Below are 24,057 nucleotides of genomic sequence, written 5' to 3'. Positions count from 1 at the left end.
ATGCTGTTGTCTAGTCTTGCATGGCGATACTTTAACGCTATCTATTGGTGTGTTAAGACATGGCACCAAATATTTGACGTAGAAGCAAAACTGTAAAGTAAGTGTGTGCTAGGAACTTCAGTAGTCGCCAGAATAATTATCTCCATCAACTAAATGGCACTATTGAAAAATGATTCGCTTTAACTACTAACGTTAGGGCAGCCATGGTGGCCATCAAATCAACATGATTGGCATTACAAACAGAAAACGTATGATGGAGTTAGGGGGCAGGCGACATTATGCTAGTTGCAAGATTGCTTTCCTTCTTTGGTAACGTTAACCATGAAAACATCAGTCATTTGGAAAGATCTTATTGTGTTTTCCTCCGATTCAGTATTGTAATAAACAGTTTTTGGGTAGCACTCACATTTAAAACTCACTTGGATATTTGATGTAGATGTTGTGCAAAATGTTCATGATTGTTTTTGGGTTAAATTTGTTGCTGTGCTGAGTTATAGTCTACATGTAAGTCAATGTCCTTTTCTATTTGTATTTTATCAGGGGTCAATGTCATCTCCCAAACCTCAATGGCACCTCCCAAAAGAAGATGGCATCCAGTGTCCAGATACTGCAGACCACAACTACAGTTTTAAGTCAACAAAAGACTGTGACACAAACTGATCAGTGTAGGCCTATGATTTGGATGACAAAGACTCAGAATTTACACAGGCTTGGGCATGGACAGTTTTTGGCAATTTTTGTACGCCATTATGGATTTTCACTCACAACTAAGGACCATCAAGTTAGCTGTCCCTGAACAACTGTTGCTTGTTCTAATGAGGCTCCGTCCATACTTCCACATAGGGATTTGTTGATAAATCTATACTTACCTTTTGAATTACTACTGTTTAGTGTGTCTTTTTACCCATATTTCCACACAGGGATTTATTCATTAATCTATTCTTACCTTTTGAATAACTACTGTTTAGTGTCTTTTTTGCACATACTTCCACACAGGGATTTATTGATTAATCTATGCCTACCTACACAGAGAATTATATTTATATTTGAATCATTACTTTAAATTTGAGCCATTACTGTTGATATCCTGTCTAAATATTTTCCACAGAGACTGACCTGGTCCAGTCTATTTGACCTCGGCCTAGTAGCATATTTGAACCTTTTTGTACATATGGCCGATACAAACTTTTCTCATCTGTCGTCCCTCGTTGATGGAACGCACTACCTGTTCCTACTAGAGCAGGGACATCCCTCGACATCTTCAAAAATGTCTGAAAACCCAGGTCTTCAGAGATCATCTCCTCTCATAGCACTACTACAGACAATTGCACCCATTGATGCACTTATTGTGTTTTTTTTTTTATTGTTAGAATTGCTCTTAAAAGCTTTAAATGTTTTTACCATGTTGCAAGTCGCTTTGGCTAAAAAGCGTCAGCCTAATGTAATGTAATTGTAGTAATAATAATATAACAACAATTAGTATGTGTGATACATGTATTGTATAAATTAAATGAAGTGTCAAGTTCAAATAAACTGTAATTATTAATACATCAACAACTGTTCTTTATTCCATTGTGCACAAGTTCCAAGCACATGTGTCCTCTTGTGAGGGCTGAAGACATCTTTTGGGAGGTGCTCTTCCAGATGACATTGACCCCTGATAAAATACAAATATAGAGAAAAGGACATTGACTTACATGTAGACTATAACTCAACACAACAAATTTAACCCAAAAACAAACATCTACATCAAATATCCAAGTGAGTTTTAAATGTGAGTGTTACCCAAAAACTGTTTATTACAATACTGAATCGGAGGAAAAAGGCACTAAGATCTTTCCAAATGACTGATGTTTTCATGGTTAGCCTAACGTTACCAAAGAAGGAAAGCAATCTTGCAACTAGCATAGTGTCGCCTGCCCCCGAACTCCATACGTTTTCTGTTTGTAATGCCAAATCATGTTGATTTGATGGCCACCATGGCTGCCCTAACGTTAGTAGTTAAAGCGAATCATTTTTCAATAGTGCCATTTAGTTGATGGAGATAATTATTCTGGCGACTACCGAAGTTCCTAGCACACACTTACTTTACAGTTTTGCTTCTACGTCAAATATTTGGTACCATGTCTTAACACACCAATAGATAGCGTTAAAGTATCGCCATGCAAGACTAAACAGCATGCTAGTCATTGTGGCAACTGGCAAGATTTAAGATTAATACTGTTAAACAAAACTTACCGTGATATGTTTGTTCGGAACAAAATCCTTTCGGTTGATGTTCACAATCCACTTCTGACGAACAGCTTGGTCTTCGGCTCGCCCTGGGAATCTGTGTAGTGCTTATGTATGGTGTTACACAGGGGCAGGCTGTATAATAACGGCGGGGGAACTTTTTGTTCCATATCTGTATTTTCCCACTGCTGTTGTAACAGCCGAACACACAACAGGTTCTTCCCGACATCGTAAGACAATAAACGAAGGGGGGAAAAAGACGATTTGTTCAACTCCACAGGTAGCTATCAGCTATCACAAACATTAGCGCCGAGTGCCCCGCAGTAATGGCACTGCCCCCGCCGGATTCGTCTCAGCGCATGCGCAGTCTTGATCTCGATCTATGTTTCTTTTCTCAACAAGTAATGCCTGTGAATGCGGTGATGACGTATTTTGACAGTTGAGTCACTTGTGCGAAGTCGTACTCGTACCAAAGAAAGCCTAACTGTAAAGTTTGATTTCGTACTTGTAATTTTGAATTCATATTTTTTTTCCATCCGTATTCTGGTGGATAAAATACACACAATATATTTTATGCACGACTGGACTCATTCGAGAATTCACAAATATTTATTTTATGCACAACTACAGACAAATACGCACGTGTATCAAATCTATGGACACGAATATTTTGACAGCTATCCCACTCCATACATAGGCCTACAATGGTTTTACTTGTGTAGTGCTTCTTTACTGAATATAACGAGTTCAAAGTTAACATTCTAGGTAACTTCGCATTGTCCGCTTCAGCACTAAATTGAGGACAGCAACACACACGAGCTGCACCTCTCACAGAAGAAACGCGCTACAACTACATGCCTTTTTAAGTTGATATTTAATTGGTTTGTTTTGTTCATTTGGTTTGTTTTGTTCACTCGTCAATAATCCAAAAATGTCCCTTTGGGTCTACAGCCCAGTAGTTTGATATCTCTTTGTTCCATTAAAATTAATCCCATTCTTCCGACAGCTCAACCAAAGGCTATTTTAGATCACCTCCTTCACCTCTTGTACAGTAAGAATCAACAATGACATGCCAAGTGCAAAGACAATGACAAAAAAATGACAGACTATCGCGACCCAACTCGTGACTGTGGTAGTTAACAAACTAGATCACGTGGTTCTCAAACTTTTTCTTTCATTCCCCACTTTGAGGGGGCATTCTCGAGCCCCACCTGTCCCTCATCGCTCTAAGAAAGTGGTAGGTCAAGCTTAAAATTGTCAAATTTATTGAAATAATGACAAGTTCTAAATATATCCTCTTCAACAAAGTTAAAATCAGCTGGTGCTGCAGATATAATAATAAATAAATACATAACACACATATTTCTGTTTTCCAGCAACATATTAGGAAGCATAGGCCATTATACAGCATTGTACAATATATTCAATGAAATGCCAACATGCTGCATTAAATGGATCCATAATCCAGTCATACTGATGTGACCGGGGCCAACACCAGCCCCGAAATTACAATGACCCGACTACGCCACCCAGAGGGACAAAAAGAGGGGAGGAAATCCCACCTGACAGTTCTAAGCTAGTTTAACAAGTTCGTAAGTAAAACAGAAAAGAGCAGAGATCAGATTCTCAAGTTCAGTACTTTATTGACCTTTAGTGGGACAATAAGCTGGGGAAGGAAGCCAATTAGTAAAAATATATATTTTATTACAGGTCCAATAAATATGTAACAATAAATGGAGCTACTGATATCATATCAATCACACCTAATAAACTAGATAGCTTAGTTGTAGATATGGATGTTCTAGTCAATACCGCTGTGGAGAGAGAGAGAGCATCAGGTGAGCCACTGGAGGGCGAAGAAGGACCCCAAGACACCCCTCACCTGTGCAAGAGAAAATATTCACACACACACCAAACACACGGTTATCTACACTCACAGCAAGCAAATAGTGCAGGCACACGTTTATGGGTGAACACCAGAAAGCCTCGCTAAGCATGCAGTGAACATAAGGGAGGAAGAAAAAGGGCTTGCACCATCAGTGGGCCTGATGCGTATAACCTCTCCAACAACAGGACTAATAGGCTACGAGAGAAAGAGACTGTTGTTAAATACTATTTTTAGGAGGGATTGAACGAACACAGTTGGTTTGACAAACAAAACAAAGAAACAGCACATGTACCCAAAAAAAAACCAAGGACACGGACATACATTCATAGGCGACAGGACAAGCCAAGCGTAGCCTACACCGTGTAGCCTAACTAGCGACAGCGTTAACCAGGCAGCCAGTTTATCGCAGACAACACAAACAAGTTACACCAATCACAGAAAACAAAATACATATGGCAAAACAGCAGTGGCATTAACGGGAGTTCTTCCTAAAAGCAAACGGAGCCAATATTAACATGACATGCAGTAAATACATAGAACAGGCATTCAGTGCGTTTCATAACAATGGGTGAATATTACCTTGTAGGCTACCAACTGTAAGAAAGCTCGTCTTTCACCCAGTCATCGTCGCACCAAGCCTTCCTGTTAACGACCGGCATATTAAAATATTAAAACCATCAAAACACAAGAAAGCAGTGCGTGCATGCAAGATAAAACGCACCTGATCAGGACAACCAAGGCTTAAACAGGGGGAAGCGGCGGAATGTTTGCCTGGGGTTCAGCGCCGACAATAGGAACCTATTACATAAACCAATGAAACATTACATTCTGCTAAATAAGGACCCATTATATGGCCAAAAACCCAAGCTTACCTGCCAACAACCAGTGATCTATAGGGGGGTACACTCCAAGAAGTCAGGCCGCAAAGAAGCCGACAATGGCTGCTATTTAAAGCCAAGCTCAAATGCGGAAGTGCATTACGTTGATTGAGTAGTGCTGCGTAATCTAGTTGGGGGCGTAGCCCCCGGCTACAATCTACCCCCCCCACTTGATATCGGCGTCCCGATATGCGAGTGCAATAATTACGTTACTGGACCCAGGTGACTGAGACGCTGCAGCACCCCCACCTCCCCCAGTCCCCGTTGGCTTGGGGAGATGATGTGGATTGGTATGCTTTCCAGCAGTCTTCCGTTGAGTCCTTCGGAGGGAGATCTCACTGTCCTGCGAATCCTCACTACTAGAATCCATTTCCCGTAGTGAGGAGGTTCCCGCCGTATCAGGTACCATAGGCTCAAACAAGGGAGGAAGGAGAGTTGGTTGACCACAGGAGGTAGTGGTACTGTTGTCCACTTGGTCGCTAGTAGAAACCATTCCCCTTAAAGAGGAGGCGGCAGATGTACCAGGCACCACAGGTTCAAGCGAATGAGGTAGATCTAATGAGTCATGTGAAGCAGTGGTGGTTACTTCAGGTTGGGGCGGAAGTATGACCCACAACTCACTCTCTGGGTCGTCTGCATCAGGAGGGATGTCCACGGGTGGGTCCCGCCTTGGCCTAGAAGAACAGACATGATTAATAGGGACAGGTCTAAGCAGCATTCGATGGACAGTCTTTACAGGACCTAGGTTACCCTCATCGTCCACTGGGGCAATGGAATACACTGCACTACCATTGGACGGAGCCTTGATTATCTGATACTTCCTGGGGCCCCATGTATCTTGAATCTTGGCCCGCCCCTGAAATGCCTTATTCTGAAGATACACCAGGTCCCCCTCTTGAAGGTCCTCACTGGTCAGGTGCTGATCGTTCCGTTCCTTCCGGATGCGGGCAGCTTCCCGTAGCCGCTCTTTGGCACCATCAAAGGCAGTCTGGAGTCGCTGCTGATGTTCCCGCAACCAGTCATTAACGGAGCCCGAAGATGGTTCGTGGACTCTGCCGAGAAGGAAGTCAATGTTCCGTCCTTGATCGGAGTGGCTCCGCGCTGGGACCCCAAACCGGTAGAACCATTCCTTCACCAGGACGCCTGCAACAGTGGATGCCCGTTGGTCTCTTGTTGGTACAGCCTGGGTAAACTTGGAAAAAACATCAGTCATAATAACATAACACATTTTCCAAACCACCTCGGGAGCGCTCTAGTAAGGTAAAGTCAATAGCCAAAATATGATTGGGCCTGGAACTAATCAGATGACCCATAGCAGTTTTCACTGCAGGCTGCACAGATTTGGCTAGTACACAGCGCTCACATTTCTGACACCACCTTTTTACATCTGCGTACAACCCTGGCCAGTAGCAACGTTGTCTGACCAATTCGGTTGTCCTTTCCACACCTTGATGCCCGTGGCCTTGGTGAAGCTGCTGAAGGACCTCTTCCTGTAATACCGTTGGGAGAAGTAGTTGGATCACTTCCTCCCCTCCATCCGATCGGAACATCCTTCTGTATAGGAGGCCATCCTGTTCTAGGATCCGCCCCCACTGTCGGACCAATTCGAGTGTGGGCCGTGAAAGAGCAGCCCGCTCTGGGCGAGTGGGGATTCTTTTCTGTCGCCAGAATGACAGGAAGGGACCTATGACAGCATCCTCCTTTTGCAACGTGGCAAGCTGATTCATGGAGTAAGTAGGCAGAGCAGTAATAATGGACTGAGTTGCCTCAAAGGACAAGAGGGTGGCTGGTTGTTGTAGACCTTCAGGGAGCAAAGTTCCCGGCAGTGCAGATTCAAGTACAGGGTGTCTGATGCTAGGTGGCCTCGAAAGGGCATCCGCGTTAGTATTGGAGCGGCCAGATCTATACTTGATAGTGAAATCAAATGCTGCTAACTGAGCGGCCCAACGTTGTTCTGTTGCCCCCAACTTTGCGGTATTTAAGTGACTCGGGGTTATTATCAGTCCACACTATACACTTCTGGCCAAGCAGGTACTCTCTGAATTTTTCGCTCATGGCCCATTTCAGGGCCAAGAATTCCAATTTCATGGAGCTGTAATTGGGCATGTTCTTTTCTGCCCTGCTCAATGTCCGGCTAGCATAGGCCACTGGTCTCACCTGCCCTCCTTGATCTTGGGACAAAACGGCCCCCAAGCCGCTCAAGCTGGCGTCGATTTCTAAAATAAAAGGTAAAGAGAAATCAGCATATGCCAACACTGGAGCCGTAACAAGCCTAGATTTAAGATCCTGAAAGCTTTGTTCACACTGATTTGTCCATGCATCACCGAGTAACTTCCCTGCTCCCTTTTTAGTCTGAGTCTTTGTCAGTTCGGCCACTACGCGATGAAGGGGGGCAGCCATCTGGGAAAACCCCCCCACAAATCTCCGATAATAGCTTGCAAAGCCTAAGAAGGACCGTAGTTCTGACACAGTCGAGGGACGAACCCACTTTGCAACAGCGTTTATTTTGTCAGGGTCTGTAGCTACCCCATCCTTGGAGATAACATAGCCCAAGTACTTTACCTCAGTTCTAAAAAAACAGCACTTTTCAAGTTTCACCTTCAGGCCCTCATAATGCAACCTGGCCAGTACCGAATCCAGCCGCTGTAGGTGGTCTTCTACTGTGGATGAAAAAACAATTACATCATCCAAGTACAACAGCAAGGTCTGAAAGTGTTGAGCGCCAAAAATTCGCTCCATTAGTCGCTGGAAGGTACTGGGCGCGTTGCAGAGCCCAAAGGGCATACGATTGAACTCAAAAAGGCCAAAGGGAGTACAAAAAGCTGTCTTTGCTTTATCCTTCTCGGCCACCGGCACCTGGTTGTAGCCACTTGCCAAGTCAAGTGTTGAAAACCAGTGAGCCCCCGATAACGCATCCAATGACTCTTCTATACGGGGTAGTGGGAATGCATCGCGCCGTGTCTTTGCATTAAGCTGGCGATAGTCGACGCACATTCGAAGGCTGCCATCCTTTTTGCGTACAAGGACAATGGGGGATGCGTAAGGGCTACAGCTCTCGCGAATCACCTGGGCCTCCAAAAGTTGATTAATGTGGGCTTTTACGGCTTCATAGTCGGATGGGGGAATACGGCGAAACCGTTGTCTTACTGGGGTCTCATCAACTAAAGGAATCTCGTGTGCTTGGAGGTCAGTGCACCCCAAGTCCCCTTCGTGAGTTGAAAAAACATCCTGGTGTTTCTGTAACAGACTTTTAATGCTAGCTTGTTCTGACTCTGAAAGGGCACCCAGATTCAAAGACCTGAACGGATCTACCACTGTACTGGCCTGAACAGACTGGACATTAATAGTGGTGGCTGCTTCCGGTCTCCCCAAAACCCCTCGAACCTCAGTGACCCCAGATGGCAAGGTTATAAGTTGAGCAGGCGTCAGAGTGCCTAGAGCACAGTGAGGGTACAATTTAACATCTACTTGCCCCACATTTACCATGGGGACATAAACCGTACCCCGAAATATTTTAACCATGGATGGGGAGGCTAATAAGCCTGCAGGCAAGGAGTCATGATTGGCAAATGGTTCAAACATTACCGTACCAAATGGAGAGAGGATTTTCTGAGAGCAAGTAGCAGCCACCAGCTTAATAGTTCCCCCTGGTATGTAGACAGGATACCTGCCCCTCACCTTAGCAATACCATGTCGGTGACTCTGGTCTCCTGGCTGAGCTTGATGGCATGATTGTAGAGCATGCTGGAAAGCCCTCGGGGCCTGTTGCACAGAGGGCTGATCAAAAAGGGCGGGGCCGTGCTGTCGGAACAAATTATCGTAACATGCACGTATGATATTCATGCCTAACACCCCAGGGACCCCTGCCATAGCCGCAGACCCCGACCCCTTCACCACCAAGATACCCCTCTTGGGGATAGAGGTACCCAAAACATCAACATCAAGTTCCACATAACCTAAATATGGGATATCTAGCCCATTTGCTGCACGGAGCTGTAACCATTGGCATTCTCTTGGAGAATCACAAAAATTTGCATTGAAAAAGTCCTCTCTGACTGTGGAAACCATTGACCCTGTATCCAGTAAACATTTCACATTTACCCCTCCCATGTTTACAGTGATGTTAGGACATGACCCCACAATTTGTGAAAATTCTTGTCTAAGCACCTCAGCCCCATTACCTGAGCCAATACTGCCCCCTTCTGTGTCGTGGCTCATCAACACAGAGGGAGCTAGTTTTCCGGACGCTGCCTTTGGGCACTCTCCCCCAACCTATCATATGGCAGAGAACCAGTACTCTGGGTTACCCGTGCATTGTCACAGTTGCGTGCATAATGCCCAGGTTGTTGACATCTCCTACAGATAACAGGACCAGGACGAATGGATTGAGGTCGTCTAGAAGGGTTTTGCAAAAGTGATACACTCTCTGTAAGTTTGTCAAGCTGTTCTTGTTGCCTCTTTAGCATTACTTTCAGCTCAGTAAGCTCTGAAGTTTGTTTAGGTAAGACCCCTGCTTCTCTAGGGACGTTTGATATCTGGGTAGCACAAATAGATGGAACTGAGAAACTCCTTACCCTACCTTCAGCTGGCCTACCTTCCCTTTCCCACCTGATGGCTTCGCTCCTTACGTCTAGCAGGGTGGCATCTGGCTGGGTGCGGCCCCACTGTTTCAATGCTCTGCGGAGATCTGGGTCATAAACATGTTCCACAAACTGATCTCTTAATAAAATAGCAGAATTAGGTACATTATCAGGAGCAGCCTTCAGCACTCTTTCCATCAAGTCAAATAACGCATGTGAGTATTCTTGGAGAGACTCGCCCTCCAACTGTCTCCTAGAGAAGAAATCTTTTTGGAGGGCAACATAGGACTCAGCACAGCCATACAGCTCCTGTAAAATAGATAGCACTTTAGTTGGATTTTCCCTATCCTCCCTAGGCCTATACTTTATTTCGTCCTTCGCTTCTCCTTCAAGATGGTCAAAAATGAAATAAGCCTGATCTATAGGAGCCAAATGTCGAACCCTCATACTGGCTTGGACTTCCTCAATCCACTCCAAAACACCCATACCACCCTTACCCCGAAACACAGGACATTTCCGTTCCCTGGGTACATATAAAATATATTTTTATGGGGTCGTTAGGTTGTCAGTCACTAACCTAGGACCACCAGGGAGATTAACAGATGCAGAACCAGAGGGCTGCGGGTGTGTTGCCCTCGTTTGGTCTCGTTTAAACTGTTCATTTTCAGCTCGCAACTTTGTCACCAGGTCTTGTAACTCCTGCAGTTCAGTTTCCATATCTACAAGACAGGTTTAAAAGTCACTTCAACCAATGGCGCAGCTTGCAAAGTCCTGGCAGGGAGGATGGATCCGTCAGGGATGCTGTGCTGCCAACTGCTGTTTTGCCTTAGAAACAAACAATGCAATACAATTTTACAATAAACACACATAGAAAATAACCAAAACCAACCAACTGTGAAAGTCCAGACTCAAGAATCAAATCTCTGCTTTACACGATCCTGCCGACTACGCCAGATTGTGACCGGGGCCAACACCAGCCCCGAAATTACAATGACCCGACTACGCCACCCAGAGGGACAAAAAGAGGGGAGGAAATCCCACCTGACAGTTCTAAGCTAGTTTAACAAGTTCGTAAGTAAAACAGAAAAGAGCAGAGATCAGATTCTCAAGTTCAGTACTTTATTGACCTTTAGTGGGACAATAAGCTGGGGAAGGAAGCCAATTAGTAAAAATATATATTTTATTACAGGTCCAATAAATATGTAACAATAAATGGAGCTACTGATATCATATCAATCACACCTAATAAACTAGATAGCTTAGTTGTAGATATGGATGTTCTAGTCAATACCGCTGTGGAGAGAGAGAGAGCATCAGGTGAGCCACTGGAGGGCAAAGAAGGACCCCAAGACACCCCTCACCTGTGCAAGAGAAAATATTCACACACACACCAAACACACGGTTATCTACACTCACAGCAAGCAAATAGTGCAGGCACACGTTTATGGGTGAACACCAGAAAGCCTCGCTAAGCATGCAGTGAACATAAGGGAGGAAGAAAAAGGGCTTGCACCATCCGTGGGCCTGATGCGTATAACCTCTCCAACAACAGGACTAATAGGCTACGAGAGAAAGAGACTGTTGTTAAATACTATTTTTAGGAGGGATTGAACGAACACAGTTGGTTTGACAAACAAAACAAAGAAACAGCACATGTACCCAAAAAAAACCAAGGACACGGACATACATTCATAGGCGACAGGACAAGCCAAGTGTAGCCTACACCGTGTAGCCTAACTAGCGACAGCGTTAACCAGGCAGCCAGTTTATCGCAGACAACACAAACAAGTTACACCAATCACAGAAAACAAAATACATATGGCAAAATAGCAGTGGCATTAACGGGAGTTCTTCCTAAAAGCAAACGGAGCCAATATTAACATGACATGCAGTAAATACATAGAACAGGCATTCAGTGCGTTTCATAACAATGGGTGAATATTACCTTGTAGGCTACCAACTCTAAGAAAGCTCGTCTTTCACCCAGTCATCGTCGCACCAAGCCTTCCTGTTAACGACCGGCATATTAAAATATTAAAACCATCAAAACACAAGAAAGCAGTGCGTGCATGCAAGATAAAACGCACCTGATCAGGACAACCAAGGCTTAAACAGGGGGAAGCGGCGGAATGTTTGCCTGGGGTTCAGCGCCGACAATAGGAACCTATTACATAAACCAATGAAACATTACATTCTGCTAAATAAGGACCCATTATATGGCCAAAAACCCAAGCTTACCTGCCAACAACCAGTGATCTATAGGGGGGTACACTCCAAGAAGTCAGGCCGCAAAGAAGCCGACAATGGCTGCTATTTAAAGCCAAGCTCAAATGCGGAAGTGCATTACGTTGATTGAGTAGTGCTGCGTAATCTAGTTGGGGGCGTAGCCCCCGGCTACACTGAGCACTGCTGGTTGGGAAATATTTTTGAAATAAATTTTGCAGGGATGTGATGTAGGCCTACTGTTTAATACATGGGATCATAAGAGTGCCTCCCAATCAGACGTTTCAGCGATTTCGCTCAGAAATCTCGCGATCGAGGCGCCTGTCCCATACTCAAGTTTTTTTTGGTGAATGCAGTAGGCCCTAATTTTATTTGCTCGGTGAGGTAGGTGCTTGTCTTTGCCTTGTAACTAGACATTTAACTCAAATGTATCGCTAAGATAGGCCAGCTTCGTCAAGAAATTTTCATTAGTGAACGTGCTTGCAGATTCAAACATGCGCTCTTCCTCCACGAAGAGGCGACTTGGAGCTCAAACACGCGCGACAGCACTTTACCAACCCGCGTCTTGACGTGCGGCTGCAGTCTACTTGGAAGCAGCGGGGAACATAGGACCCTTTTTTCAAAAAAGGGTCCTACTGTATGTTCCCCGGTAGCGGGGAATATAGGACCCGGGGAACATAGGGATGACCCCGATATTATGACCACGCTAGCTCATATCAGAGTTGTCAAAGCTATTATATTTTTTTTCGGTCAACTTTTTGGTCGATTCGGAACTGCACCACAGACACCCTCATTGTGATGCCTCTCCATTTTTCAGACTAAAGTGCGGTTCGGGCTGAAATTTCTGAACGATGCCTCAGTTATTCCCATGTCAGTGATTAAACCAGCATTTCTCAAACTGTGGGTCGCGACCCAGGAGACATGCCAGGTGGGGCGCGAACTGACGTGAAAAACAGGAGTTTTTTTAATTTATTTTTTATCTGTAGCCTGGGCCCAGGTAGCACCCAATGCGCAATGGACGCACTGTGTTATTCACAGGGAAGCGCTCGTGTCAAGGCAGCTTAGTTAGTCCCGACCTACATGAGATTTTGAACGTTGTTGTGAGAGTGGTGAATTTCATCAAAACCCGGCCCTTAAAAGCACGTCTATTCTCCGCACTTTGCGAAGAGATGGTAGCTGACCAAAAGGCTGTACTGTTTCACAGCGAGGCAAGGTGGCTTTCCCGAGGTAAAGTGCTGTGCGTGTTTGAGCTCCGAGTCGCCTCTTCTTGGAGGAAGAACGCATGTTTGAATCTGCAAGCACGTTCACTAATGAACATTTCTTGACGAAGCTGGCCTATCTTTAACGATATATTTGATATATCTTAGCGATACATTTGAGTTAAATGTCCAGTTACAAGGAAAAGACAAGCACCTACCTCACCTAGCAAATAAGATTACTGCATTCACCAAAAAAACTTGAGTATGGGACAGGCGCCTCGATCGCGACAGTATTATGCCTTTGAGATTTCTGAGCGAAATAGCTGAAACGTCTGATTGGGAGGCACTCTTGTGATCCCATGTATTAAACAGTAGGCCTACATCACATCCCTGCAAAGTTTATTTCAAAAATATTTCCCAACCAGCAGTGCTCAGTATGACTGGATTATGGATCCATTTAATGCAGCATGTTGGCATTTCATTAAATATATTGTAGGCTACAATGCTGTATAATGGCCTATGCTTCCTAATATGTTGCTGGAAAACAGAAATATGTGTGTTATGTATTTATTTATTATTATATCTGCAGCACCAGCTGATTTTAACTCTGTTGAAGAGGATATATTTAGAACTTGTCATTATTTCAATAAATTTGACAATTTTAAGCTTGACCTACCACTTTCTTAGAGCGATGAGGGACAGGTGGGGCTCGAGAATGCCCCCTCAAAGTGGGGAATGAAAGAAAAAGTTTGAAAACCACTGATCTAGTTTGTTAACTACCGCAGTCACGAGTTGGGTCGCGATAGTCTGTCATTTTTAAAAAGTGGGTCCCCAGAAAAAAAGTTTGAGAAACACTGGATTAAACATTCACATTTGTGGATAGTCTGTCTTTAGCCCATTAAACGGAATAAACAACAATGGAATTCTTACGCAGCTCACACACATCGCACATTAACACAAGAGGCCCAAGCAAGCATAACCTATTGAAATAGAATTCTAGTCTTACCATTGACGAAAAGTCTTGAAATGAACTGCAACAACAGTTGTAGTCTTTGAAACTACAGTCCTTCTGTCACTGATCCATATGCAGCATCGACGTTAATTGGGACAACTCAAGGAAATCCTCTCCTCCAAATTGAACGAGACAACCCAATACCGGTAGCCTATGTCTTTACCACGGTATGCAACGCAAATAGGCTTACCTCCACATAATCTGAGTACCCAGAAGTTTGCATCATGCTCCACATAGTAGTCCTAGACTTAATTTGCTTCGTTTTCATTGGTCTTAAAATCTCCCGATAGGCTAACAACTTCCTTTTTTAACATCACCCAAGAAGACAACCTGGTGCGCATTTCCCAAAACCATAGTTGCAAACTAAGTTAGCAACCTTGTTGGTTGCAATGCAATTTCCCATTGCCAACCAACTAAGTTGCTAACAGGGTAGCAAGTATGGTTTTGGGTTGGGTAAGATAAACAAATCTTGCACACAGGCCTTTTTTTACATTTAATTTTATTCTCAAAAAACAAATGTTTGCATCATGTGAAGTAGACCTGTTGGTTACCCAACATAATAAGCTATTTTAAAGAAGCCCTATGCAACAATTTTAGCAAAAATGACCTTAATTATGCAGGTTGTGTCACGGACAGAAGACGACCCAAGAGCGCAAGTTCAAATTCAGTCTTTTATTGAAGGGTTCAGGGGGGAAGAGGAGTGAGAGAATCGTGAGGTCTTGGAGGTTCCGGTTCCAGGGGTGCTAGGAGTGCCAGGGGTGTCAGGGGTTCCAGTCCAAGGTGCTGAGTGTGTGTGTCCCCCAGTGATCGAGCGGCGTCTCGGGCTGAGGGTGGTGACGCGTCTGGGCTCGCTCGTCTGGTGGTCGGAGGCCGGGGGGGCTGAAGATCGGAGAGTAATCGAGAAGATCCGGAAGGCACGTCGGGATAACCGGGGCAGTAGAACAGGGAGGCAGTCAAGAAAGGATCCGAATCACAAGTAGGAGTCAGAGAGTAGACAGACAGGCAGGTTACTGGTCCAGGTTTGAAGACGATCTGACAGGGCTTGGCTGAAAAACAGGGCTTTATATACTGGGAGAGGTTAGTGGAGAAATGCAGTGCAGCTGGCAGAGTAATTAGAGCAGAGTGGGGCAAGGTGAGGATGGTGAGTGGGAAATGCAGCGCAGCTGGCCAGGTAACAAGAGCAGAGCAGGGCGGAGCCAGGTGGAGCTCGTTAGGCAGAGTAGAGAGAGAGTGAGCAGAGTGGCAGAGAATTGAATTCAATTAAGGTGTTACCAGGGAGAGAGAGTGCTCATGACAGGACCCCCCCCCTAAGGGACGGCCCCAGAAGTCCCAAGAACAACATCATGCCGGGAGGGTGGAGGGGAGCAGGCGGCGGGTCAGAACTCCTCCGAGCGGTCCGAGTGAACATAGTCATCCTCAGAAGGAGCTGGAGGGTCACGGTCAGGAGACAGGACAGGTACTGAGACAGGATCAGGGTCAGGCACAGGACAGGAAGCCGGGCGGGCAGGACGGCTAGGGACCCCTCTGGGACGGCCCCTACGGATCGCAGGCTGATCAGGATGTAGTCGGTGGAAGTCAGTGATGAGGGTCCGGTCCACTATCCTCCTGGCCGGGATCCAGGTCCTCTCCTCCGGACCATATCCCTCCCAGTCAACGAGGTACTGGAGACCCCTACCCCGTCGCCTAGAGCGGAGCAGCCGCCGGACGGTGAAGACAGGACCGCCATCTAAGAGGCGCGGAGGAGGCGGCGGCGGAGCTGCGGGGACCAGGGGACTTTCATGGACCGGCTTGACCTTGGAGACGTGGAAGGTGGGATGGACCCGCATGGAAGTGGGCAACTGAAGCCGAACCGCCGTTGGACTGATGACTTTCTGCACAGGAAAAGGACCAATGAAGCGAGGGGCCAGCTTTCGTGATTCAACCCGCAGCGGCAGATCCCGGGCAGACAGCCAGACCTTCTGACCAACCCGGTAAGTAGGTGCTGGGGCCCTCCGTCGGTTGGCACCGACGGCGTAGCTGGTTCCAGACTTCAGGAGCATAGTGCGCGCCTGGGCCCAAGTGCGGCGGCAGCGGCGGGCATACGCAAGAGCAGACGGACAGGTGGCATCCGCTTCCTGGCTGGCAAACAGTGGGGGTTGATACCCGTAGACACACTGAAAGGGGGAGAGCCCGGTGGCGGAACTGGTGAGCGAATTATGGGCATATTCCACCCAGAGCAGGTGTTGAGCCCAGGCCCGGGGATTTTGGGAGACCACGCACCTCAGTGCCTTCTCCAGCTCCTGGTTCATGCGTTCAGTTTGGCCGTTTGACTGCGGGTGGAATCCAGATGATAGGCTGGTGGTGGCCCCAAGGAGATGACAGAACTCCTTCCAAAAGGTTGCTGAGAATTGCGGCCCCCGGTCTGACACTATATCCTGGGGTAGGCCATGGATACGAAACACATGTTCCAGGACCACCTGGGCGGTCTCCTTAGCAGAGGGTAGTTTAGGAAGAGGCACGAAGTGGGTCATCTTACTAAAGCGGTCAACAATGGTAAGGATGACTGTGTGTCCGTCAGAGGGCGGAAGACCCGTAACAAAGTCCAGTGAGACGTGGGACCAGGGCCGCTTGGGTACGAGTAGGGGTTGTAGCAACCCAGCAGGAGGCTGGTTGGGGGTCTTGTTTCGGTTACAAGTGGGACAAGCTCGGATGAATTCTTGGACATCCCGTCTCATCCGCCGCCACCAGAACCGCTGGCGGACCAGATGAAGGGTGCGAGTGATGCCGGGATGACAGGCCAGACGGGATTCGTGCCCCCACTGAATCACAGGTGACCTGAGATTTGCTGGAACAAACAGACGGTTGGGGGCGCTGGTGCTTGGGCCTGGCTGGTTCCGAAGAGCCTCCATGACCTGCTTCTCGATCTCCCAGGTGAGGGCCGCTACGACAAAGTGGCTGGGAAGAATGGGGGCTGGCATGGCGGTGGTCTCGTCCTTCTGAAACATCCGGGAAAGGGCATCAGGTTTGATGTTGCGAGATCCCGGGCGGTAGGAGAGCGTGAAATTGAAGCGGGTAAAGAACAGAGACCACCGCTGTTGACGGGAGTTCAGCCTCCTGGCTGTTTGGATATACTCCAGGTTTTTGTGGTCTGTCCACACTACGAATGGTTCCTTTGACCCCTCTAACCAGTGCCGCCATTCTTCAAGGGCGAGCTTGACGGCCAGCAGCTCGCGGTTCCCAATGTCGTAGTTGCATTCGGCTGGGGTTAGCCGACGGGAGTAGAAGGCACAGGGGTGCATCTTGCCATCCTCGGCTGCTCTCTGAGAAAGCACTGCACCCACTCCCACGTCCGAAGCATCTACCTCCACCACAAACTGCCTTGCTGCATCTGGCATCTGGAGGATGGGAGCGGAAGTGAAACGTGTCTTGAGGCTATTGAAGGCCTTATCAGCAGCTGCTGTCCATTGGTACGGTTGTTTAGTGCTGGTTAGCGCCGTGAGTGGTGCAGCCACTGTGCTAAAGTTTCGGATGAACCTCCTATAAAAGTTCGCAAAGCCCAGGAACTGTTGCAACTTTTTCCGAGACTCAGGGACTGGCCAGGACGTGACAGCCGACACCTTCGTGAGATCCATCTGAATGCTGCCCTCGGTCACCACATACCCCAGGAATGAAACGGTCTTGGCATGGAACTCGCACTTCTCTGCCTTCACGAAAAGAGAGTTCTCCAGCAGGCGGCGCAGGACCAACTGGACATGGTGCGTGTGTTCTGACAGAGTCTTTGAGAATATTAAAATATCGTCAAGGTACACAAAAACGAATGTATTTAGCATGTCCCTGAGGATATCATTCACTAGGGCTTGAAAAACTGCTGGGGCATTGGTGAGGCCAAATGGCATGACGAGGTATTCATAGTGGCCGGTTGATGTGTTGAACGCAGTCTTCCATTCGTCTCCTTCTCTCACCCGCACCAGATGGTAGGCATTGCGAAGGTCCAGCTTCGTGAATACGGTGGCTCCCTGCAGCAGTTCGAAGGCAGACGAAAGTAAGGGCAGTGGGTAGCGATTCTTAACCGTGATGTCGTTCAGACCCCGGTAATCTATGCATGGACGAAGAGAACCGTCCTTCTTACCGACGAAGAAGAATCCCGCTCCTGCGGGGGAAGAAGACGGTCTGATTATCCCGGCGGCAAGAGAGTCATTAATGTAGTCTTCCATGGCCTTTCTTTCCGGGGCTGACAGTGAATAAAGACGACCCTTGGGAGGTGCTGTGCCAGGCAGGAGATCAATCGCGCAGTCATAGGGTCTGTGTGGGGGTAGAGATGTCGCCTTGGATTTGTTGAACACCTCTTTCAGGCTGTGGTAACAGGTCGGAACATTGGATATGTCGGGGGTAGCGCTAGATATCTCCCGGTGAACGGGCAGGGTGGCCCCCCTTAAACAGGTCTGGTGACAACTCCTTCCCCACGCACGGACTGTTCCTGTCTCCCAGTCGATGTGGGGGTTGTGCTGACGGAGCCACGGGTATCCGAGAATGAGTGGTTGGCCAGGTGAGTGTAGGAGGTGAAACTGGATGGACTCCTGGTGGTTTCCTGACAGCAGAATTGTCACAGGGGCTGAGATGTGAGTGACCGTGCCCAGATGATGCCCATCCAGGGCTCGTGCAGGAATGGGTTGTGTCAGTTGATGATGGTTCACGTCCAGTTGCCGTGCAAGCTCAGGGTCCATGATGTTTGCTTCGGCTCCAGAATCCACAAGGGCGGCCAATGTATGAGTCGTGTCGGAAAGCTGAAGGCGGAGATGAAGCAGGGGTTTTCGGATGGAGGGAGACTGAAGATTTGTTGAGCTCACCCGGATCTCCCCTACACCTGGTGAGCTGCGGCTTTTGCCGGGCAGGTGGCGACACGGTGATTTTCACCACCACAGTAGAGGCAAAGGTTGGAGGTTAGACGGCGCCGACGCTCCTCGGGAGTCAGAGAGGCACGGCCAATCTCCATGGCCTCAGGCTGATTGAGTTGGCCTTGGGACTTGACAGGCAGGGGCTGGACAGAGGAGGTATCGACCCGAGTGCGGATGGCAGGTTGACTGAGACGCCCCTTCTCCCTCCTCCGGGTCTGTATACGGCGGTCAATGCGGACGGCAAGGTCAATGGCGGCATCAAGCGTTGAGGGCGGGTCATGAGAAACAAGCTCGTCTTTGATATAGTCCGCCAAGCTGTGGAGGAAGGCTTGCACCAGTGCCTCTGAGTTAAACGAGCTTTGACTGGCCAGGGTACGAAAGTCAATGGAGAAGTCTGCCACTGTCCGATTGCCCTGACGGATGGTGAGCAGAGCTTGTGACGCTTCGGCTGTTGGCGAGCCTAGATCAAAGACCTTTAACATCTCCTCCTCAAAGGCACTGAAGGAGGTACAGGCTGGGGTTTGCCGGTCGAATTCCGCCGTTCCCCACAACCGAGCTCGGCCGGTGAGATGGGTGATGACATACCCCACCTTGGCTCCCTCCGTTGAGAAGGTCCTGGGCTGTAGTGCAAACTGGATTCGGCAGCTGCTCAAGAATGGTCTTACTTGCTTTTGGTTTCCATCGAAACGTTCCGGGTTCCCAATCTTTGGTTCAGGAGCGTGGGAATCTGGTGGCAGCCCTGACGGTGGTACAGGAACAGAAGAACCAGGGGTGGGTGCAGGTGGAGTAGCCGGGTTTGAGAGTAGTTGCAGGGCTTGGGCTAGCAGTTGTTGCTGCAGTTGGAACTGTTGCTGTTGTAGCTGAAACTGTTGCTGCTGCTGTTGAAGCTGTTGCTGTTGCTGCTGGATCTGTTGTTGCTGCTGGTTGGATTGCTGTTGTTGTTGGTTGCCTAGCTGGAGAAGGGAAGCGATGTCGCCAGCCATCCGATTGATGTCTCCCTCAGTGCGTTCCAGTCGCTGTAGGGCAGTCATCTCGGGCTCTTCCTCCATAGTGGTCAGGGAGTGCGCTGGGTCCATGATGGTCAGATCGTTCTGTCACGGACAGAAGACGACCCAAGAGCGCAAGTTCAAATTCAGTCTTTTATTGAAGGGTTCAGGGGGGAAGAGGAGTGAGAGAATCGTGAGGTCTTGGAGGTTCCGGTTCCAGGGGTGCTAGGAGTGCCAGGGGTGTCAGGGGTTCCAGTCCAAGGTGCTGAGTGTGTGTGTCCCCCAGTGATCGAGCGGCGTCTCGGGCTGAGGGTGGTGACGCGTCTGGGCTCGCTCGTCTGGTGGTCGGAGGCCGGGGGGGCTGAAGATCGGAGAGTAATCGAGAAGATCCGGAAGGCACGTCGGGATAACCGGGGCAGTAGAACAGGGAGGCAGTCAAGAAAGGATCCGAATCACAAGTAGGAGTCAGAGAGTAGACAGACAGGCAGGTTACTGGTCCAGGTTTGAAGACGATCTGACAGGGCTTGGCTGAAAAACAGGGCTTTATATACTGGGAGAGGTTAGTGGAGAAATGCAGTGCAGCTGGCAGAGTAATTAGAGCAGAGTGGGGCAAGGTGAGGATGGTGAGTGGGAAATGCAGCGCAGCTGGCCAGGTAACAAGAGCAGAGCAGGGCGGAGCCAGGTGGAGCTCGTTAGGCAGAGTAGAGAGAGAGTGAGCAGAGTGGCAGAGAATTGAATTCAATTAAGGTGTTACCAGGGAGAGAGAGTGCTCATGACAGGTTGAGAGTCGTTCTGATGGCTCTACAACACTTTCTGGGTTGTTTGGTGGGTGCTTCGTCTTCCTCTATCGCTTCTCCGCGGAAAAAACGAATATGCAACTTTCTGAACCCGGACCGGGTAAATCCGGATGTGACTCAGCGGAATGATCCAATCGCGCCTCGAAAATGTAGTCAGATTGTAGTTTCTAAGAAGACTGCAAAACGGACGCTGACTTGGCTTTGTTGTTGTTGAAATTGTAAGTAGCCTACCCTTGGGTGAACTTCGTTTTTGTAATGTGGTTTGATAGTCTCTTAAACAATGTGTTTGCTCGACCGTTTTATTGTGAGCCCTTGTGTTTAGCTTGGTTTCTTGATGGCTAGCTTGCTAGCTAGTGGGGGTTTAGCGTAGCAGTCACTTGCTACCGAAGCTGCAGGGGGAGCTATGTCGTGAAAAAAGCGAGCCCAAATCCGGCGAAAACCCAGAAACAGCGAAGGAATAACCAGACCTGCATAGGGCTTCTTTAAATGTAAAGCGTCCAATGCATATCGCCTCCATATGTCCGAACCCGAGTGTAATTTCTAAATATTTGTCCAAATACCAGTCGGGTCCCGTCGGGCTCGGGTCGGATAGCCACACTTTATTTCAGACCACTTCTTCAACCAGTACAATGTCAGCCTGACAGAGCAACCTCTGGCGCCTCTGCATATGGTCACGCTCCTCCGCAACATCTGCAACCTGTCTCCAACCCACTTTTCTGTTGTCGCCTCTGGTCTCCACTCAGAACATTCTCCTCTGGAGGTTAATGCAGAGGAGATGCTCACCTGATCTGGAACATCTGGCGATTCTGTGCCGTCCCTTCTACCTGCCCCGTGAGTTTTCTGCTATAATCACCATTGCCGTCTACATCCCACCACAGGCAGATACAGTCACTGCTCTCTCAGCTCTTCATGACACAATAAGCAGACACCTTGCAGTGCATCCAGATGCTGCCTTGATAGTGGCAGGGGACTTCAACGAGGCGAACCTCAAGCTAGTTCTGCCGATCTTTTTCCAACACATCTCCTGTCCAACTAGGGGTGAAAACACACTGGACCACTGCTACTCTCCATTTAAAGATGGATACAAAGCCACCCGTCTCCCGGCGTTTGGGAAGTCCGACCACGCTGCCATCCTTCTTCTCCCAAAGTATAAACAACGTCTAAAGCAGGAAGCTCCGGCTGTGAGAGAAGCGAGATGGTGGACTGACCACTAATCAGAGGTCATGCTGCAAAACGCGTTGACTAATGTTGACTGGGACATGTTTAGGTTGAGCTCTGACAACATCGATGAGTTCACCAATGTCGTGACGGAAGTTTCATTTCGCAGCTGACTGATGAAATTATCCCCAAGGTAACTGTGAAAGTGTACCCAAATCAGAAACCTTTGGTTGATAGATCTATCTGAGAGGCTTTGAACGCACAAACATCTGCATACAACAATGGCCTGTCATCTGGTGACCAGCTTGCACCAGTGTTAACAACAATCTTCAATTCGTCTCTAGCCCAATCTGTAGTTCCTAGGTGCCTAAAAAGATCCACCATTATAAGTATAAGTATATATACTCTTTTGATCACGTGAGGAAAATTTGGTCTCTGCATTTATCCCAATCCTTGAATTAGTGAAACACACTCAGCACACAGTGAACACACAGTGAGGTGAAGCACACACTAATCCCGGCGCAGTGAGCTGGCTGCAACAACAGAGGCGCTCGGGGAGCAGTGAGGGGTTAGGTGCCTTGCTCAAGGGCACTTCAGCCGTGCCTACTAGTCGGGGTTCGAACTGGCAACCCTCCGGTTACAAGTCCAAAGCGCTAACCAGTAGGCCACGGCTGCCCCTATTATTATTCCTATTATTATTATGCTGACATCATGGTGCAATGACAACAGCCTTGTACTAAACATTGCCAAAACCAAGGAATTGGTGGTTGACTTCAGAAGGGACAACCAAAGGCTACATCACACACCAATGGACATCCATGGTGCCCTGGTGGAGACAGCGAGCCACTTTAAATATCTTGGAGTAGTCATCTCTGAGGACCTTTCATGAACATCACACATCTCCAACCAAGTGAAAAAAGCAAGAGCGTTTGTACCATCTTAGAAAGCTGAACAAATTCAGAATATCCAAAGAGCTGTAGAAAACATTCTGCTCAGTGTGGCATGGAGGGGAGATAGCAATTGTTTATAACCGACTACGCCACCTGAGGACTTACACCACAGGAATATTCTACCAATTTAGGTCTAGTAGATAAGGAGTTTTAATAACAATCTAAAGCTCTACCGGGGAACACAGGTTCGTGACCACGAAGCAAACCAGAGACGTGAGTCCAAAAAATACCAATATTTTATTACATACAAGAATTGATACACAGCAAAATGTATGCACACACAACCCCAAAACCCAACACTTGCAAACTTCTCGAGGATCCTACACCTTGAGGTTCGCGGGGCACCAGCGGCTTCAAATACCTGTTTGCTGCTTTGCAATGGCATTTTAGCAGCTGCTCTCTTATTCCTATGAAATTGTCTGGCAGAAACCTTCCTTATTATGCCTTTGTCTGCACAAACCAGCCTGTGCTCTGAATCAGCAACAAACTTCTTCACAGTACGATGATCACGCATAAGTTTTCAGGAAATAACCAATGTTTTCATACCTTATCCAAGGTAGTGCACAATTTCACGCTTTTCAGCAGCAGAGAGATCCTTTTTCTTTCTCATATTGCTTGAAACCTGTGGCATGCTTAGACTACGTTTATACGAAGCAGGGTATTTTCCTAAACGAATATCTGGCCATCTACGTTTGCAAATAAAACTGCATTTACACAAGACCGTTTATTTTTTAAATGTGTTTACACAAACCCGTGTACATACATGCTGCCATGAGCACGCCAAACCACAGTGGCAGTCTAACGATAAGCTCAAGCTCACATTTAACCAATCAGAACCCTGAAAAGTCGCACGTGAGAACATGTAAATGTAAACATTGGTCGCACATTTGGTGTACTTCTGTCGCATACTGTGACGTTGGCTGCCCAAAACTCCGTTTACCACAGTTTAGAACCAAACGCATAAACGGAGTTTTAAAAAAAAAAACACTTTGGCCGGAGTTTTTTTGGATAACCGTTTTACGGGGCGAATTCTCCATTTGCGTCTAAATGAAAGGCTCAAACGTAGGGAAATGTCTTCGTTTATGAAAATACACATGCTTGTGTAAACGGGGTCTTAATAATGTGGAACATCCTTCTTAAGTAGTTTTCCTTTGATTGGGCTCACCTGGCAAACTAATTGTCACAGGTGTCTGAGATTGATTTCAATGATCCAAAGAGACCTGAGACACAATACCATCCATAAGTTTAATTGAAAAAAAAAAAGAAATGTTTATCACACT

At 47.4% G+C, this 24,057-nt stretch overlaps 1 protein-coding gene across 1 annotated transcript in view; it reads left to right on the top strand.

The window, feature by feature from the left end:
- Positions 1–24,057, top strand: part of LOC143099421 (E3 ubiquitin-protein ligase rnf213-alpha-like) — a 351,714-nt gene that overhangs the window by 249,795 nt on the left and 77,862 nt on the right. The window lies entirely within an intron of this gene.

Source organism: Alosa pseudoharengus, unplaced genomic scaffold, assembly GCF_046254945.1.
Source record: "Alosa pseudoharengus isolate Yale_2024_CS ecotype anadromous, Long Island Sound unplaced genomic scaffold, YU_APseudo_1.1 YU_APseudo_1.1_scf_28, whole genome shotgun sequence".
NCBI lineage: Eukaryota > Metazoa > Chordata > Actinopteri > Clupeiformes > Clupeidae > Alosa > Alosa pseudoharengus.
This window is presented reverse-complemented; position numbering and strand designations above follow the sequence as displayed.